This window comes from Pseudopodoces humilis, chromosome 10 (genome assembly GCF_049639895.1).
Source record: "Pseudopodoces humilis isolate 2021_Gansu_Grassland_sample_001 chromosome 10, ASM4963989v1, whole genome shotgun sequence".
NCBI classification, from domain to species: domain Eukaryota; kingdom Metazoa; phylum Chordata; class Aves; order Passeriformes; family Paridae; genus Pseudopodoces; species Pseudopodoces humilis.
In genome coordinates this window covers 11,996,837-12,011,710 of record NC_142209.1, presented here as the reverse complement: position 1 = coordinate 12,011,710, position 14,874 = coordinate 11,996,837, and the positions used below count along the sequence as shown (strand labels likewise).

At 40.0% G+C, this 14,874-nt stretch overlaps 1 long non-coding RNA gene across 2 annotated transcripts; it reads right to left on the bottom strand.

The window, feature by feature from the left end:
- Nucleotides 1-215: 215 nt before the first annotated feature.
- Nucleotides 216-14,137, bottom strand: LOC148183677 (uncharacterized). Of its 2 annotated transcripts, none has more exons than XR_015773381.1 (3): nucleotides 13,963-14,137; nucleotides 13,686-13,772; nucleotides 216-442 (listed from the first exon to the last, which is right to left on the bottom strand). It is a non-coding gene; the product is annotated as an uncharacterized LOC148183677 (long non-coding RNA). The 2 variants fall into 2 exon arrangements; XR_015773380.1 differs by lacking the exon at nucleotides 216-442 and adding an exon at nucleotides 10,993-11,956.
- Nucleotides 14,138-14,874: the final 737 nt, after the last annotated feature.

Sequence of the window (14,874 nt, the reverse complement as noted above, 5' to 3'; positions counted from 1 at the left end):
CAGATGGGAATAAAGGAAAGTGTTCTGATTAAAAGCCATTTTTAATTAAGAATAGTCTCCTGTAAGAAAAGTTGCCTGATCTATGACTGGGTTTAAAAATTTTTGGATCCCAAGAAATTTTGTGGACCAACTCCACCATAGATGGGGAAGCTGAGGCAGAGAAGTCTCATTTCCTGCTGTGATATGACAACAGGACATTTACTGGCTGCTTTTTCTGTGTACAGTATTAAGTTTATTTCTATTCTAGAATTATTAGTCCTTCATCTATTTACTTCCATTATGTTGCTGGCACATGAGCAAGTGAAGGAATTTAGCTTTGTGCAGTCCATCACCCATGCACTCCCATGTGGCCATCCACTGTTTTCTGTCTTCATGTGGAAAAACCAAGGCTGGCTGTGGTGCAAAAGAGCCATCTGTATCCACAAAGAAGCAGGATTAAATTCTGTAAGGCAGATCAAACAGAGAATGAGTATGCATTGATTAGTCATATTCACGTGTCCTCCACATCCTGTCTCCTATTTGTCATATTATTATGTTTTTGGCTCAAAAACGTGAGTGCTCAAAGAACCTCTTACTAAACCTTACATAAAACACCAATGTACACTTCTGTGTTGCAAAGAAGTACAGTAAGATAGCCTTGGTTTCTGTTGTTCCCATGCAATGATCTGGCAGGGCCTTCATAAACCAAGGACTTTTCCAAACATACAAGGTAGCTGTGATTCTAGTGCTGATTCAATAGCCTACAAGTGCTGTCAAGGAGACAGGTATCTGGTGAAACCAGGAGTCACAGCTTTTACAATTTAAAAATCTGGGGTAAAAACAAATCAATAAACTGACTGAAGTTATTTCTAAGAAAGAAGCAAGAAAGGAAGAAAGGAGAAGTACATAGGTGAAGATTTCACACTGTAGATTAGTAAAAACTACAAAGCAGCCTCTAGCCATTTTCTATCCCCAACTGCACTTCCTCAGTTCTGCTAGCTCGTACTGAAACACTATTTATTGATTCCCACATTTTTCTATTCTCCTGTAATAAGAAATGTTCATGCAGATTTAAAATAAGAACAATAAGGCCATAGATTACACCTCCCACTCTAATAATAAATAGACGTATTCTCTTACCATATTTCAAAAACATGATCTATGTCCAAGTAATCAAAAAGGTTATAGGAAGAACACAGTGGATTTGAAAAATTATTTTAACTGGCCAAAAGTCAAATTCTTTTAATCTAGCATAAAAATTGAATATATAACCTTTTTTCTCATTGCCTGGCCATGCCCTGAGCATCTATCTGTTATTATTGCAAACTGGTATATTAGTTTTAGGAGGAGAGTAGTACTGCCAGGAAATGAATTTTTCAGGTTCTGAATCTAAATGCAAACAGACCTAAATAACCTGCATGTCTGAAAACCCTAAATTTTTGCCTGCCTTTGGAAGGCTGTCTATTTTGCTGGACGGAAGTATCACTGTATTTCCCATTTTCCATGTATTCCTAAAACTTTCACATCTGCACTATTTACAAAGCAGAAGATTTGGGTGATTTGCTCTCAAAATCATTATAAACATCAGCTACTATTAAAAAACCTTTATTCACCAACTGTTTGCAGAAACAACGCAAACTTCTGAAGGCCTAAGTAGATAAAGGTCTTGGATCACCAAACTCAGCCCAATCTGTCTTTAAGAACTCAGGTTTTTTTATTTCATTATTGCTTTGCTGCTTGACTGGGCAGAATGTGGGCCGCGGACAGACGGTAATTTCTTGCCAGAGGAAGGTTGCTTGGGAGAGGATACCCTCCTTCTCCAGGGCCATCAGTGCAGTGACACCTCCTGCAAGTCCAGAGGAGCCAGCCTGGGCTTCAAAACAGTCACACAGAACTCTCATACCAAGCCCAGATTTTCTCATCTGAGATACACCATGCAACACAGAAAGACTGTTCTGCTGCTGCCTGGGAGGCGTGCCTGCACTGCACCCACTAACAAAGTGGTTTTTACTTGCAGTTTCATTCATTCTAATGCATCTCTAATATGTATTTTTAATTCAGTCCTCCAATTGTTTTATACTCGCTGCTGTACTCCCTCCTGCTTTTTAATCTATTTATTTCAGTCACTCAGAGGCTGCTTCTGTACATGAAGTCAGAAAGGAGTTCTTCAAGAAGCCAACCCGACACAGCTGACTGTGTTATGCACCTCACTTTTTCAAGAAACCTGTCTATAAACCTTCTGAATTGAAGATAACTTTTCCCGACAGCTCTGTCCTGTAGTGGAAACCAATCTCTCATCCTGTGAGTCTGCTTGGACATCCGAGATGCCAAAGACAGAGTCCTTGACCTATGTTTACAGGGACTGCCCTGAGACAAAGGCAGGTACAGCAGCCACCAGCATGCTGTGTACCTGATCCCAGCATGATGTGCAGTAATGACCTGTCAGGGAAGCAGTCTGTGTACCACCACACTGTGAAATATCCTGGGGGACTCTCTTGATGAATTCAGCATGCCCTCAGGCAAGAATGAAATCACACATCATTTAAATATTGTTTCATACTTTTCTTTTAGGGTGGCTCATCCCTTTCTTTGGTCTGTTCAAATCTATATCTCTAAAAATTTTCAAAATAAAGAGAAAACCCTGAAAAGACCATTCCAACCTTCCCACAAAAGTGCCATGTCTTGGAGGTTGCTGATTTTTTCACACACAAACCCCTTTTATCTCAATAGGGGTTTGAAAAGGCAGACAAAGAATTTTTTGCTAACTATTATCTGATTATTTTAAACAGGAATTGATTGCTTTGTTTTATCATCTTCAAAATTTGGCAGCCATTTTCAAAGACCATGTGTTGATGTGGAAGCAAATTGCAAACAGTCTTGGAGAAGAAAGGAAATTTAATTTCATGCCCTTATTGTAATGAGATGGTGCAAAACACAAAAACAGTGAAATCTCAGTGAAACTGGAGGTAACAATAAACCCTGAGTCCTTTGTTTGCCAATGCCTTTGTCTGCTGATTTTATTTTTTCTTTCAGAAAAGCCAGTAGCTCTGCCATTTTAACGCTCTTGCATCTTTTGTTTTCTCCCTGCAGAACTGGTGTTTGTTCCCAGGTACAGGGTAGGTTGCCAAGGTTTTGTCTCCCAGGCTTGCTGGTGACCTCTGTGGCTCTGTCCTCCCGCCAGCTCCCGCACCCAGCGCGGCACAGCCTGCCGAGGGCTGGGGGCTCTGCCCTGCCCCTGCCTCACCCTGGACTCTTCTCCAGCTCTGGGCCATGGGAATGCTGAGGCTTGCCAAGGTCATATGATTTGTGCAGGTCACACAAGAAGGGGCAAAACAGATTTCCTTATGATTAAATATAGTAAATAAGAATCTGCCTTGGAAATTGTTTGTGGTTACAATAGGAAGGTGTGAGAATGCACAGAGAGCTCTCAAGGCCTTAAGTGTACAGGCCCAGAGATAGAGATGGATACAGTGTTTGACCTTGGAAAAGGCTTGGAGCTTCAGAACAATGAAGCTATACAAACATGAAGTAAGAATAGAAGTTTGTAGTTCAAGTAGAAATATGTTTCAAGCATGTTTTGAGCAAGTAGACATATGCCTTATACAACTAAATAAATATGTTAAGCAAGATAATAGAAGACTTTAAAGCTTAACATAGAGCCTGTTATAGAGTTAGTAAGAAATTTAAAATGTAGCAATGTAAGTTTCTGTTGTGTTACATGATTGGATAAGAAAAGACACATTGCAGTAGAATCATGTGAGACAAAGCAATTAATGATTGGTTTATGAAGATGCTGGTGAGTTTTCTGTAACTTGTTGATTGGTTAAAACTTTATAAGAGACATTGTAACTAGAATTTAATTGGTTTCTGAGGTGATGGTGTTAAATGTAACATCTTAAATGTCTCACCCATACATGAGACTGATAGACTATGCAATAAAGCACCTTTTATAGCATCACTCAGTTGCGCCATTGCTCTAATCCCAGTAGGAAGGGATTTCCATCTGAACAGCATTGTAATTTCTAGAATTGTAAATTATTGTCCAGAAGAAATTTCTTTTCCTTGTGTTCTGAGCCTCTGTTAAAAAGAAGGGCTTAAATATACTCAAAGAAGTATCATAAATAGCCTAAAAACTACCTCTGCATATGAAAGTCCCATAAATGACTCACAGAGACATACATGAGTCAGATGGAAAAAATACATTCCAGGTATCTGTAAAGGCCTGCATGCAGGGCCTAAAATGGTGTTAATTTCCATGGACTATGAAATAGAAGCGTAGGCATGCACTTCATTTTCTCAGCAAGCTCTCACTGATAACAGCAATTCAGAAGCTTCATCTCTTGGAGCTATACATTGTTCCACTCCCTTGAGAGCTAAAATCCAGCAGCACAGACAAGAGCTACCTCAACCAGAAAGCTTACAATCTTTTTTTCCCTTCATCATTAGAGAGAGTGCATCTTTAAAAAGCAGAATTGCTAGTCCTTCTACTGAGAGCTACAACAGAATGGTTACACAGGAAAACAATACTTAAGGGTAGAAAGTCAAACTACTTTGATAAAAAAATTCTGTGCCTCTTTTTCTTGAAATAGGCTTATGGGTCAGGAATATATGGCTAGTCAAAATCTGTAATTTTTTTTGTTTGTTTTTGAATAGCACAGCATAAAATCTACATATCTTGTTGAAATATTCAATGAGCCACTCCTGCCCTACAAGTGCATTATTACATTGTCTCATGCTAAATACAAAGACAAACAGCTGCAGAGAGATTTTTTGCCACACTTCACATATATCAAGCACAGCAGATGTAGCAGATTTCTTTTGGTAGCAGACGTTCTTTCCTGTGTCTGAATTGTCTCTTAGGTATATAAATGAAGATGGGATTATGTCTTTGCTGGAGCAGCAGGTGAATGAATCACAAAAAAGCCTCAGTCAGTCTGTAGATAAAACATGATCATTTTCCAGTCTTTGTGTCTAAATAAAGAGCTGCAGAGAAATGGCCTGATTTTAGAAAGTGGTAGAGAGAAAGGGACTGGTGGAGGAATGCTTTTTTTTTTTTTTTTTAATAGAGTCTTAATCTATTGATTGACTGCCTAATTTAACTTTCGATAAGTGCTCATCACTATTCTTGACTGTTCACATAAGCAAGCAAAAGTGTGGCTGTGAAGGGGGTAAAGATGACAGTTCTGTTCCATAATGTATTCAGCCAAGGTGCCCTTATTCATGTATTATACACATGGGCATTTTTAATATGCAGGTTGCAGCTATTTAAAACCTTGCTAATGCTTTCCTGAAAAAAACTGAACCAGTCTGCTGAGATTTCACCTATACAACATGTCTTTTTTTCCTGCCTCACTATTTTATAACCAGAAGCTTTTGCACTAATGCTGAATCTTTGTCACTAAAGAGTTTTTCTGATTTTGTTCTGAGATGCTTGTCTGAAGTTACAGCCCTCACTGATGTCTCTTGGTGTCTGCTGTGATGACATTAACTGGTTCCTGTTTCCAGAGAGAGCTTCTAGCCTTTCTGAAAGTGGCAATAAAATCCTGCTCTCTAAGGTTGAGCAATGTGGCTGTTAAGAACTGTGGGTTTGTATCACCCTAAACAGGATTTAAATCCTTCAGATCTGTATTAATGTTGTATTCACACAGAGTGTTTCTAAAATGAGCATTGAAATCAGAGACTGTCCTTCCCTTCCCAGTATTCCTTAATCAGAAAGGAATTTTTTTTCTTGCTGTTTTAAGCCACATTGCATCCAATTTCTGAAAACAAGAGTATTCTGATCTGGGCTGTTTGATAAACACATACAAATATTCTATTCAATTTTTCTGAACCTATTTCAAGACAACAGATATTTCCTTATTGATTCTGTTTGGCAAGGTAATTAAAGCATGTACATATCAAAAATTTCTCAAATCTTCAAGATTATTGATACTGTATTCCTTTTCAGGGAGCTACTCACATGGGGAAATGAAGACAATGGTTAATATTGAAGACATCACACAGCTGAAGAATAACCATCATGTGTACTGCAATGGTTCTCATCCAGTTGCACAGACAAAATGTACCTCAGTTCTTTACTGAAAGAACTCTGGCTCATCATCATATGGATTGTGCTGATACCAGAATTCCTTTGCCTCTTTGACTACATGTAGTCAAATACCCACAAGAAATAAGATACCATGAGCTATCTTAAATTATAGGTCAGATAGTCACTATTTGTTTGAAGAGTAGTGATCTTCTGTTATTCAAAGTCTTACTCATCTCTGCTTGCCCTCTGCTTGAGTCCTAAAAATAAATGCATTCAAAGTTTTTCATGGCCCTTGCCAGGCTTTTCCTTTTAGGACAGTAACCTGAATCCAGCACAGGTCAGCAGAAAGAAGCTGGAATCTTCCACCTAAATAGATTTTTGTAGCAGCTAGAAAAAGGAGGTCGCAGGGCTTGCTCTGCTTCCCAGGCTACTGCTGCTCTTGCCACAAGTGACCACTACAATTAACAGACTTACTGGGCATCTCAGCAGTAAGTGAATTAAAGGGTGACTGAGTATTGTCATTCCCCTGCTCTAGACAAGAGTTGTTCATAGTTCTGTTGCCAAGTAAAAAATAGTGAACATAGATAGTTCTTAAAGAAACCTGCTGTTCACATGAAAGTTGTGAATAACTTTACCATCTTAACACACAGAAATGATTATATGTGCCAATATTCCATGAGATTTGCTATTACTGAAATATTAAATAGGAAAAAGCTAAGGCATTTCACTGGCCTGAAAGACTTTTTGAAGTGCTAAATAAAATACTTTTCATAAATGTGTTCACATGTATACATATCAAACACCTCTGTGTAGTCCATCCTTATTGCAGTTGCACTGTTGCGTTGCATTGGCTTGATTCTACAGCAGTGAAGCCCATGAGATTTTTTTCTCTCAGCAGCAGCTGGGAATCATCCTCAGTTGACTTTTCCCCCCAGAATAATAAAATCTGAGGCAGTTATCTATTTTTTTTTACATTATTTGAATCAACTGTTGACATGTTGAATTAACATCTGCTGACACAGGTAATACCACACCATAACATGCTTCAGCACCTTGGCTCAGCCACTAGTACTTGGGCCTAGAAAAACTTGCTAATCAAATGTTTAGATGTTTCTAATAATTCAGTTGAACATAAAAACTGAATTATATTTTTATTCAAGGTAAACATGGTAAGTAATGAACTGTATTTTCAGTTCTAATGCTTCTCGGTGCTGGTTGAAGTTCCATTTTTCTAACAGAGGAATGGTATAGGACTATAAGCAAAGCATATGGCCAGCCTTTTTGTTTCTGTCACAAAAATTACTTTTGTTAATTATCAGTTTTCTTGGCAGGCTCAGCAAAATGTCCAGGAAGATATTTTCAAGAGCCATCAGATTTTCACAGTACACGCTTTTTAGACTATAAACAGCACACACTGCCTGCCCAAAAAATAGGCCCTTCCACCCCACTCCTGCAAATGCACATATTGTCACTGAATTAAGTGGCAGGGAGTGCAGCTGGATTAAATTGTAACTGTCAGAAATGTACATGACATGGAGATGTGTGATAGTTACAACATGGAATAGAAAGCCAAGATGGGGGATCCCATTCCTAATTTCATCACAACTCTCCTATGGATTTGAGGAAATAGCTGATCTGTATGTTATCTGAGCCCTACCAGTTATAATCTGGGGATAATAGTAATATTCACACAAAATACTTTGAAATCTTCCTGATAAAAATGCTAAGCAATGTAAATACCTTTGAAAACAGTCTGATTTTTTTTCTTTTCATATAATTCCTGGGGTTTGGTGCATTCCTAAAATAGCAGCAAGTCAGAAAATAGCAGACATAGCACAGCTTTCCAGGACAAGAGACCTACACATGCTGCACATTTCAGGCAACAGAATGAACACTGGAGTTTTTTTGTGCAGAACCTGCCTTTAGGTCACTAAAATCAGGCACTGTCCCAGATGGTGCCAGCTGAAGCTGTGCCACATGTGTTGATAAACTGGGCTAAGATTTGGTATAAAAGGCACAAGATGGCCTGGTCCTGTCCAAAATAGCAGGAAGTATGGCCTCTGTCCTGAAAAATAACCTGGAGAGAAGCAGCCAAGGCACAGCTTACTCTACAACCACAATTATCACTGTGGCTGTGATATGTCGTGCACAGAAATATTAATTTGGGGCAGAAAGAGTAGAGTCTGTCTTCTTAAATAGAAATTCTCCTCATCATGATAGCAGCAGTAAGCCTGTTATGAGCAGACCATTACTACCAGGCTGGAAACAGATGATCCAGGTCAGCAAAATAATTTGCACTAAACCTTCCCACATCACAGATCTTCTTCAATCTTCTGAGTGACTTTGCTAAGAAATCAATTCCTACCACCCATTCATCTGATAAGCCAATGTCTTACACCAATCACAAGACTTTCAGAGAAGCAACTTCATGCTCTTTGCTGTACTCCATCCTGTGAAAGAGCTTCTGAAGGAACAGCTACTGGAGGTTCCTCTTCAATCTCTTTTATTATAATGCACCAAAAGTAAGAGACACTATCACAGTGCTGCTGCTTAGTATCAGTGCTGCTTAGCATGCAGAGTCATGTAGCCTTGAAGCACTCTTCTTATCTGTCTTGATATACATATGTTATTTTTTGTCTTCTACCCAGATTGTAAGTTTCCTATGGCATTAACTAAATGGAAAAGTGAGACAATGCCCATGTCTCTGGGGTGCTATAATGTTTGAATAATAATTATGCTAATAGTATCTTTCCAAGAAAAAAATTGGGACTGGCAGGCAGAGACCAGCGGAGTCAGAAGAACAAATATTGTAATGATACTTTAAAATGACACTGATGTTCTGCCAAGGCAATGTTAACAAAATCAAAGGGAAACTTAATGCTACTCTAGTGAGTAAGGCAGAAAGAAGGAAAGCAGAGGATAAACCATTGACCTGGAAATTGAGAAACATTTTCTCAGCCTGGGCATTACAAGCAGAGTATTGGAAAGTGACAAAGAAAGGCATCATGGCTAATCCACAGGAGCTCATGTAGTACATCCCTATTTTACTTTGGTAGAATTGCAAAGAGGAATCCAAACACCAAAGGGAAAAAATCCCATCATACTAAAAATGTCATGTATTTTAAAAATTCTTTTGTGACATATAGCTACTGGATATGGAGTTTTAAATATTTGTGATATTAGTGATAATTTTGTGGCATGGGATGCATCATTCATTAGTGTACCCTGAAATTTCAGCTATTTCCACTGATGGTACTCCACAAGGAGAGAAGAGTTGATCTGCAATGTTCACTGAAGGACTGTGACTTAAGCCTGCATTTACCATTCTTTTCATCTGGATTTCTGAGATGTTACCACTGTGAAATTCAGATATAGATAACAGATTTATAATCTATTTTTGAAGGATGCAGGAAAGATATATAAAATGAAAACTCTTCAACCCAGTGAGTGATTTAATTTTTTAACTTTTTCTTCCTGGGAGAAATCTAACTGGGAAAACTGGTCTGGCAATGAACACTGACATATGGAAAGGTGAGACCCAGTTCACCAGCATCACAACCTAAACTCATCCTTTTAAATCCAGTAACTCTGGGGTAACTCTGGGCAGATTACTGGGATATGTAATGGGTGTTTATAACTATTGCAGCATATTTTGCCACTTTACCTCAACCAGCTTTGAGAGGACAATTGATTTGGTCATTTGGTTAATTGAAATGCTTAAGCATTTCATATGAAATATTTCATATTTCATAAAGTTTTTCTTTACACTGGAAGCAAGTCTTTCATGAAAAGATTTGTCCATCTTAAAGGAGAGCTCAGAAAGCAAGGGAGACGTGATGGTGGCCACTAGAGAGTGGGAAGATGAATGTAAAGTGAAGTGCTGCCTGCAAAGTGCTGCCTTGCCTGTCTCAGGAGAGCAGCTGCCAAGCACACTCGAGAAAGAAATCTGAAATCAGACATCTGTATGTGCATTGTGTCCACCATGTTTGCTCTGAGGAGAGAGAACCATATGAAGCAAGACAGCAAAGGTGAAATCCAGCAAGACATCCTACTTTATTGCCATGGCAACCCCACCCTGATGAAAAGTAGAAAAATAATAAAACATCTTCAGGAAAAAAAAAAAAATCAGTGCTGTCTACCAAGGGAATTGAGGAAGGTGCACTTTAAGGAAGAGCTTGACATTTCCACCATTTGGTGACTCTGAAATAAAGGTATGGCTGCAGTTTTTGCAAGCTGCAGAGTTAGAACATATTGTACCTGATAAATTATTTAGTTTGTTTGGCAGCTAAAGTCTGAATTATAAGTGAAAGCTGTAGTTACAGATTAGAATCTTTAATGCTGCTGTAGCCAGACATAATACCATTATTGTGATTTTCCTTGATGTCTTCTAACATCTGTCATCCTAGAGTAGATTAACACTAGAATCACCTTTCCTGCATTATACTTTCCAGGACGGGTATATATATGGATAAGTGTGTGCACTTTATGTAAGATATATCTGAGTCTGAATGTCTGGGGTTGTAAACAGTTTTATGCATTATGCCAGCCCTCTCTGAATTGGTTGTTAATTTTCATGTGAATTGAAGTTGGTTACATACCGAGCCCATACAGGGGCTGTGGTCAAGGAGCCCAGCAATAAAACATCTGCCTGTGAAGAAAGCAGCAACACCTCCTACATCCCTGTAGCAACACAGAACCAATTTGTGCTAACGGAGCATGCAACACATGCTGCCAAGGGGGCAGAGCAAGGGCAGGCGAGAGGCTCACACCGGGCACTCTGCACAGCTCTTGTGAGAGTTGGAAACTGCTCTCACACTCCTGCTGCTTCTCTCCAAAAGGCTCTGGAATGGCTCAACACTTCAGTGGTACAGACTGCCATTCCCTGCACTGAGGTATTCCTGTGCAGCACAGAAGGTGTGATCTGTACTCCCCCAGCCTTAGGGAATCTGATCTAGCAGTTGTGTTTGCCAAATATAATCCTTTAATTTTCATCTGCTAGTTGCAAATATTGTTTCTTGTAACTAATTTGCATGGGCAACAGTTGTTCTAATTCTGCACAGTAATGAGAAAAGCAATAAGACTTTCTTACCAAAGGGCACTTATAAAACTAAATCTATTGCTCTCTGTTTTAAACATCTTCTATCTGATGGGGTCGTTTTTGTTTGTATTAACTGTAGCTAAGCCCTTACAGTGGCAGCTAGAGATCCTGTTTCAGGTGGTAGGTATACCAGAGAAAATAAAAAGTAGTTTGTCCTACAAATACGATAATTATAAGGTACGTGTGGAGAAAAAACTCTCATCCTCCAGCTTGTTACTCTCCCCCTGGGGGAGAAACCCTAGCTAATAGCCATGCAGTTGTGGTGAGCAGAAAGGAGTCACCCCCTTGCAGCCCATGCAAATTTTGTGTACACCATGCAGAGTCGATGTATCCCATTGGTCCTTCCCCTTGGTTCTGCCCTGAACCCTCAGCTGACTAGTCCTGATGTTCCTATATAAACCCCCGCTCCCTGCAGGGGACCCTTCCCTGGACCCCTCTGAAGAAGAGGCTGAATAAAGCCTTCTCAGGAACTGCATAGAAAGGCTCTGTTTTGTATTGCCTGAATCGCTGCAGGCACTCACCAGCCCTTTTCAGGGCTCAGAGCTGGGATCACTCTTGGCAGGGCAGGGAGTGCCTGTGCACCCAAGAGTGTCCTTCCAAGGATGCTCCTCTGGGAAGGCTGCAGCACCCAGACCACTAACCAGGCCATGACAGATATGAAGCAAATGACAGGACAGATATGGTAGCAAACTACTTGATTCCCAGTTCAGGACTTGATGCACCACCTTTCCTTATCTCCATATACATAACGGATGGGGAGATCAGCATTCTTCCTTAGCTCTGTCTGGTCACCACTGCTCACACCACTTGGACAGCCTTGCTCTTCAGCACCCACCCAAGCAGTGCTGGCTCTGGGAAGAGAGAGGGGAAAATCCTCCCAGAAGCAAAGCCCTTGGCTGCCGTGCCAATGGACCCCTGAGCTGGCACTGACAGTAGCCAACAGTCCTGGCACATGTTCTAAAGGACACTCAAAATACAGTCCTACAGAAAGGCCAATGGAAACCATTTGGCAGGCGTGAGAGCACATCTTTGAAAGGGTTACTGAAGTTTAATGCCTTTGTAACTAGCTCTATCCTGTAGTAAATTCATATCACTTTTTACTCTGAGGGGAGGCTGTGGTCTTTAGTCTCTACTACATTCATCAGGAGCCATGTCAGAGTTTAACACAATACTGCATCAGTGCATGATGTAAAATGGAATTATGATGACAAGAACTTATATTGGTGTGCCTATGGCAATAACTCAGCAGCTGGTGTGTGCCACCCTATGCTGTGAAAAGCATATACAGACTTTTCTTTGAAATAGCAGCAATTCAGAAATACGTTTGCTTAAAAAAACCCGCAGAGATGACATGCTGTCTAGTTCCAAAAAAAAGAATGTTTGGGCTTTTTCAGAACTACTTCATTCATGTGGGAACAAAACTTATGCCTGGTTGCCAAGGTCATGGGGACTAGGATAATTCATGGAAAGACAGTGCAAACTGAAATTGTTTTGGAACAGAATTAACAACAGCTCAAACTTCCTCATTGAGGATGTGTCAGTTTTTCCTTGCAATGAGTGCAACTTTCCTCCTAATATTAATGGGAGATATGGCTTCCTGCATTTCCCATCAATATTAATGAAGATGCTTGTGCCACTAATGCTAATGAGAAACACATGTGTGTAATTCCCATTAATGATCATTAGAGATCCACAGGAGAACCCTCATTAATGCTAATGAGCATTGCACGTACATGTAATTCTCACCAGTATTAGCCCAAGATCTATGTGTGTGTCTTGCCCATTAGTGTTAATGAGAGATGCACATGTGTGTGGCTGAAAGTGCCGGCAGTGCTAATGGGATGTATGCAGGAACTGCCTTTACCTTGATAACAGGAACTTGCCCTTGGTGTTTGAGTTCTAGTTCATCTTCAGGAGATGCATTGCTTCCTGTTAATAATCCAGTTGGTGTATTATGCTGGGCTCTAAGCACCATGCCAAATTAAGGCAAAACGCAGAGATTCATTTTCCAGGCAATGTGAAAGATCAGAGAACAGCAATCTCAGTGTTTATGCTGGGGTCAATATGTGGAGTTGGCAAATACATGCAATTCAGTGGGGTTTGATCAAAATTGGTTTTTTTTAATGATGATAAATCTCACCCAAGGCTGTACTGTGATAGGTACTCATGCAGCTGTGATCTACCTTGGATCCTGCCAGCTATGCTTTCATTGGACCTGTGAAGTTTGTGGCAATTTATTTTACAAATTTTCTTTTGTAGATGCTCCTAATCAATTTGAGACTGTGTGTGGAGAGGGGGCCTGAATCGTACCCTTCAGTGAAAGGAGTTAGTGGAATTTACAAACTGAAAATGCCACATATGAGCTGCAGCCTTTAATATTCTGGGGCATTATTTGTGCAGATACTGAAATTTTCTACATGTCTTTCACATCAGCAAAAGCCCATAGATAGACAGTGAGAAGACAAGACCCAAAAGTATTAAAGATCACAATCAAAACATAATTGCAAGCAATATTCTTTTAAAAAGAATGTTAACAGGCCACACAGCACTGTAACCTCCAGAAATCCCAGAGCTCCTTACCTAAATCAGGTCCCGTTATGTGCTGGCTAGCAGGAGCCACCTTTGCCTTGCAAAGCCCACGCAGCAGCATGAAAGAGAGCATCATCCCTACGTGGCACCAAACACAAGCTCTTAAGGAAGCATCCAGAGAAGCGTGGGCTTGTCACAATTACACCAGTGTAAGGTACTTTGTGTCCTTTCCATCCCTGTATCTGTTTCAGGACTGGCCTAAGATTTGTTAAGACTAGGACATAAATGTCTGATCATAAAGGGAACTTGCCAGTTCAGCAAGACTTACCCATGTAAGGAAAGGGAATCTCCTGCATTGCTACACTGTTTTATACTTCAAAAATCTAAAATGTAACACTACTGACTTTATCAGAGAGGGTCCATCTGCAAAACATGCTCATAGCATTGGTATAACCAGGCTAAGAAATTCCTACTCCTCAGTACATCTCTCTCCCCAACCTTTTTTTTCCCCCTGCTTCACCCCAGGGCTTGGGCTCACACCAGCACTCTTTATGGAACTGTTCCAAGAATTAGATAATTGAAATCAGCTGCCTTAGAGAGAGCACACAGTACCGGGGTGCTCTGCTTGTCTTTTTGTTTTTCTTGTGGCCAGGTAATTTGTTTGACCCAATTTACCAAGGGCAGTCATATCAGGATAACTGAGAGGACTGAGGACCCATGTGCAGAGACAGGAAGAGGCAGTTTTGAGAAAGGTGGTTACCACAAGAGACAAAGTTTCACCAAATTATTCTCAGGTCCAGCAGCCAGTCCTCGTGACACCTGGAGTCAGCAAAGCTCGGCATTCTCACAATTTTGAAGGACTAAGGCCACACCTGGATGACAATTAAGAAACAAATTAAAAACCTGTGGCTTATTTTTCCTGTTAATCACTTTTTCTAGATGCTGCATCACATTCTTTGAGCTACATCTGCTCTTAATTGCTTTATTGCTACCATCCAGGAAACAAGGGCATTCCAAGTCAGAAGAGCAAATACAAAATTAGAAGAAAACAATCCCAAACCCAAAGAAAATAACCACAAAACATGCTTCTGGAAGAGCATGCACTTCAGTCTAGGAATAAGGAATTTAATTTGGCACTAGGCTTCATGTTAACTAAAAACTAACAGAAGTCTATCATAAAACTGAAACTTAGGGCTCAATTTTCCTTTCTGAGCATGTAGCCTTTGTTTACATATTTGCA